Genomic DNA, 5,991 nt, shown 5'->3' on the forward strand with positions numbered 1-5,991 from the left:
TGGGAATGACGTCACAGCCGAGTGGACGAAGAGGTAGCTCTATCTAAAATATTGCCTGCCGTCACTGTTACCATGCTTTTCTTTTACGTAATATTTATTTGAAATACAATGTGATATAAAAGAGTGTCTTGTTTTTCAAAAATAAATTCAAAGTATATCAAACAAAGCTTTAATGTTGGGGTTCAGTGGCGCCCCCGTGCGACATTCATTGCAATGACAAGAGTGAAAGTTCTGGAAATTGTAGCGATATTACTGCCTGATTTATTTAAATTTACCCTTCCACGTGTTTTTATTGTTGTTCCCGTTTACTCCTAGATAATCTATTTCCATACAAAACATTAATAAAACATTCAAATATCACAGAACGTGATGTCGCAGGACCTCCGTCATAAAACCAATTGTAAGTCCAGGAAGTGACGTGGTCTTCGCGCATGCGTGAATCGTGTCGTGAATTAATTTCAATGTTTATAAAGTGTGAAACATTTGCTCTCATAAACAAAAGTCTCTTTCTTAAAGTGAAATACAAATTCTAACATTGTGTTAATGATTTCAATTTATTAATTCAGTCTTGGAAGATTGTACAAAATAGAAAAAACACTTAAATTATTATATTTACTGAAATAATTTAAGTGGTTTTAAATAAGTATGTTCAAGCACAAGTTTATTATTTATTTATATTTTTAAATTTAATTTTATTGGTATGGTCTCTCATATTTACTTTTACTTTCTTTGACGGGTTTTGTTTGTCGGAGGATTGGATTCAATGTGATGTTTATTATATTGCTGAGTAAAATATTAAAAAAACATTGACTCATATTGTATTGAAAGTACCTTAATGTGTCTAAACATTGTTTATGTATGTTTAATTGTTCAATAAAAAAAAAAAAAGATAATCAGAAGTAGAACTGGTTAGCAAATAAACTATTTCATTAACATAAATAATGTTGAAGTCATATTACATGACATTATATAAATATGTATATTAAATATAATTTGAATAGTTGGCAAGTAAACAAAATGCATTTGCCATACCTAATTGTATTATATCAATTATAACTCAACCCCACACTTTACAACATGTATTCACACTTTGTTGTGTGAAAATATTTTACATAAACTTACATTCAATTATAGTCATGATTATAATATAATAGGCTATATAACAATGTGTGTTCTGGATCTAAATTAATGCATGGAAAATAGATAGTTAAACAATAATCTTTTTAGTGAGGTGGCATCTTTTTCACCTGAAAACTTATCTACTTCAGTGTGCAAATAAAGTCTTACGTATTACTTGTATTACATTTGAATAGAACCTTATTGAGCATATTAACAAGATTATTTTAGAAAATGTGCCGAGTATGAAAAAGTCATTTTGAATTTGCGTACAGGATGTTGAATGACTATGATCTCGACCCACCATAAATAAACACATCAGGAAGATTGGAGAATGTGGAAGGAAGTTATGACTGTTAAAATGTTCCACCACAAGGGGGCGATGTTGGTGTCGATATCAATGACTAGTCATGATCAGACCCCGACCTAAAGGCCTCATATCAGTTTGCAAGGAGATCCCATCATCTAAAGAGAAGTAAAGACAACTTGATGGTTGATGGCGAGGGGCAGTTTTGGCTGCCAGGCTCCGCCCACCACCAATGGTTACCAACAGGTACTGACCCATTCTGCACGACAGGGTGTCATCATCATCATTTGTACCAACTCTGAGTACAATCTCAGTTTGTGGAGCCGAGTTATAAATGTGTCAAGTTGTGTGGCGAGCCATCAGGTCAAAGTTTGGTCAAAGTCCCGAGGAGGAGTTTGTTCAAGTACCACCCCTTTTTGACTTCAACATGGCTGACGGAAACCAAAATGGCTGACTTTCTTTTGGCTTTCAAATATGGCTTCTTGAGACTTTTACGTTCCTCCTGTCATGATAGACGCCGCTGGTGATGTTGGTGGCGATACGTGAATCTGGGGCGAGGGGCACAATCATTCACATTTTCAAGAGTTAATATTTGATGTTTGGCTTCGGGGCTCCTAAACTAAATCATTTTTTGCTTGCAAGATTTGGAGAGTTTTGGTGCCGAGTAAGGCCCTGAAAAATGTGATCCAAGAGGATCATTTTTTTTCAAGCCTTATACATCTTTACCTCCATTCTTTCCATCTTTACCTTCATTCTCCCTTTCCTCCTTTTTCTCTCTATCTTTATCTTCATTATTGCCTCTTTTCTCCATCTTAACCTCCATTCTCTCATTTTCTCTTTCTTTTTACTTCTATTCTCTCCTTTTTTCTCTATCTTAACTGCATTTTCTCCTTCTTTACCTTTTATTTGCTCCATCCTTACCTTCATTCTCACCTTTTCTCTCCATCTTTACCTCCGTTTTCTCCTTTTTTCTCCATCTTTACCTTTATTCGCTTCTATTCTCTACATCTATTCCTCCATTCTCTCCATTTCTCTCCATCTTTACCTCCATCTTCTCTCCACGTCATCCTCCATTCCCACGTGACTTCCTGGGCAGAGCTTCCAAAGGTGTTCCTCCTCCAGAAGAGTCCATCCTCTCCGGTCAGCTGCACGGCAACAGGTTTCTACCCCGACCGAGCCCACTTGTTTTGGAGGAAAGACGGCGAGCAGATGGAGGAGGTGGAGCACGGAGAGCTGCTCCTCAACCACGACGGAACCTTCCAGATGTGGGTGGAGGTGGAGGGCAAGTAGGAATGTGTGTTCCAGCTGTCTGGCGTGAAGGAGGACCTGGTCACCAAGCTGGAGAGAAGAAGCAAGCCATGAAGGTGAGAAAGACACATCTAGGACATGTTGAATAGTGTCAATGGAAGCACCTGATGTGACTTGTCAAACAAATCAATCATACCATACCAACAGGCAACGTGAGCGTCACTGCCACGCTGGCGGTCCTCGCTGTGGTGCTCCTCCTGGCGGCCCCCATCATCTTCATCTTCATCATCAAGCGTCGCCCAAGCAGACAAGGTGAGGGACACAAAAGTATCTGCTGTCATTCATGAGATGTGAATTTCACCTGCTTTCTCTTTCATTTCAGCCCAATACCATCCAGCTGCTAAGTAAAACATCTTCTCTTTCTTGGAAACCAGAACAATAAACAAAGCAGTGGTGAAGAAGCATCACTCACACACTTTGTAAGTTGAAGTTATTAATATCATGTATTCATCTTTGTTATACACCTTTTATGTCAGCCATATTCAATATAATATTGACTTTCTGTTACATTCTGGATTGTTGTTATCTTTGTAAGGGTTAACTTGCAAACTTGCTGTTTGAAGGTGTGATGTAGACACCTGTTACAAGTTTAGCAGGGAAATAAAAGCTTCCCTCCTTGATACTGGTGTAAGCGCACGCAATAGAAAGTATCACAGCCAACTTTTGATGAGTGCTCATGATAAAGAACATCAAGGGCCTGATCTACAAACCCTGTTTCCATATGAGTGGGGAAATTGTGTTAGATGTAAATATAAATGGATTACAATGATTTGCAAATCATTTTCAAGCCATATTCAATTGAATGCACTACAAAGACAACATATTTGATGTTCAAACTCATAAACTTTGTTTTTTTGGGGGAAAAAATAATTAACTTATAATTTCATGGTTTCAACACGTGCCAAAGTAGTTGGGCAAGGGCATGTTCACCACTGTGTTACATCACCTTTTCTTTTAACAACACTCAATAAACCTTTGGGAACTCCATCCATCCATTTTCTACCGCTTATTCCCTTTTGGGGTCGCGGGGGGCGCTGGCGCCTATCTCAGCTACAATCGGGCGGAAGGCGGGGTACACCCTGGACAAGTCGCCACCTCATCACAGGGCACCTTTGGGAACTGAGGAAATTAATTGTTGAAGCTTTGAAAGTGGAATTCTTTCCCATTCAGTTACCCATGCCTTGGGCACTAATACACCCCCATACCATCACACATGTGTAAGTTACCCATGTCTTGTTCACTAATACACCCCCATACCATCACACATGTGTAAGTTACCCATGTCTTGGGCACTAATACACCCCCATACCATCACACATGTGTAAGTTACCCATGCCTTGGGCACTAATACACCCTCATACCATCACACATGTGTAAGTTACCCATGCCTTGGGCACTAATACACCCCCATACCATCACACATGTGTAAGTTACCCATGCCTTGGGCACTAATACACCCCCATACCATCACACATGTGTAAGTTACCCATGCCTTGGGCACTAATACACCCCCATACCATCACACATGTGTAAGTTACCCATGCCTTGGGCACTAATACACCCCCATACCATCACACATGTGTAAGTTACCCATGTCTTGGGCACTAATACACCCCCATACCATCACACATGTGTAAGTTACCCATGTCTTGGGCACTAATACACCCCCATACCATCACACATGTGTAAGTTACCCATGCCTTGGGCACTAATACACCCCCATACCATCACACATGTGTAAGTTACCCATGCCTTGGGCACTAATACACCCCCATACCATCACACATGTGTAAGTTACCCATGCCTTGGGCACTAATACACCCCCATACCATCACACATGTGTAAGTTAGTCATGTCTTGTTCACTAATACACCCCCATACCATCACACATGTGTAAGTTACCCATGTCTTGTTCACTAATACACCCCCATACCATCACACATGTGTAAGTTACCCATGTCTTGTTCACTAATACACCCCCATACCATCACACATGTGTAAGTTACCCATGTCTTGTTCACTAATACACCCCCATACCATCACACATGTGTAAGTTACCCATGCCTTGGGCACTAATACACCCCCATACCATCACACATGTGTAAGTTACCCATGCCTTGGGCACTAATACACCCCCATACCATCACACATGTGTAAGTTACCCATGTCTTGTTCACTAATACACCCCCATACCATCACACATGTGTAAGTTACCCATGCCTTGGGCACTAATACACCCCCATACCATCACACATGTGTAAGTTACCCATGTCTTGTTCACTAATACACCCCCATACCATCACACATGTGTAAGTTACCCATGCCTTGGACACTAATACACCCCCATACCATCACACATGCTGGCTTTTCAACTTTGCGCCTATAACAATCCAGATGATTATTTTCCTCTTTGTTCTGGAGGACAACACGTCCACAGTTTCCAAATATAATTTGAAATGTGGACTCGTCAGACCACAGAACACTTTTCCACTTTGCATCAGTCCATCTTAGGTGAGCTCGGGGCCAGCCAAGCCGGCGGTGTTTCAGGGTGTTGTTGATAAATGGGTTTGGCTTTGCATAGTAGAGTTTTAACTTGCACTTACAGATGTAGCGACCAACTGTAGTTACTAACAGTGGTCTTATGAAGTGTTCCTGACTCCTTTTGTGGTGATATCCTTTACACACTGATGTCGTTTTTTGATGCAGTACCGCCTGAGGGATCAAAAGTCCGTAATATCATCGCTTACGTGCAGTGATTTCTCCAAATTTTCTGAAATTTTTGATAATTTTACAGACCGTAGATGGTAAAATCCCTAAATTCCTGGCATTAGCTCGTTGAAAAATGTTGTTCTAAAACTGTTCGACAATTTGCTTACAAATTGGTGACCCTCACCCCATCCTTGTTTGTGAAATACTTAGCATTTCATGGAAGCTGCTTTTATACCCAATCATGGCACCCACCTGTTCCCAATTAGCCTGCACACCAGTGGGATGTTCCAAATAAGTGTTTGATGAGCATTCCTCAACTTTATCAGTATTTATTGCCACCTTTCCCAACTTCTTTGTCACGTGTTGCTGGCATCAAATTCTAAAGTTAATGATTATTTGCAACAAAAAAACAAAGTTTATGAGTTTGAACATCAAATATGTTGTCTTTGTAGCATATTCAACTGAATATGGCTTGAAAAGGATTTGCAAATCGTTGTATTCCGTTTATATTTACATCTAACACAATTTCCCAACTCATATGGAAACGGGGT

This window comes from Nerophis ophidion, unplaced genomic scaffold (genome assembly GCF_033978795.1).
Source record: "Nerophis ophidion isolate RoL-2023_Sa unplaced genomic scaffold, RoL_Noph_v1.0 HiC_scaffold_127, whole genome shotgun sequence".
Classification (NCBI taxonomy): Eukaryota; Metazoa; Chordata; class Actinopteri; order Syngnathiformes; family Syngnathidae; genus Nerophis; species Nerophis ophidion.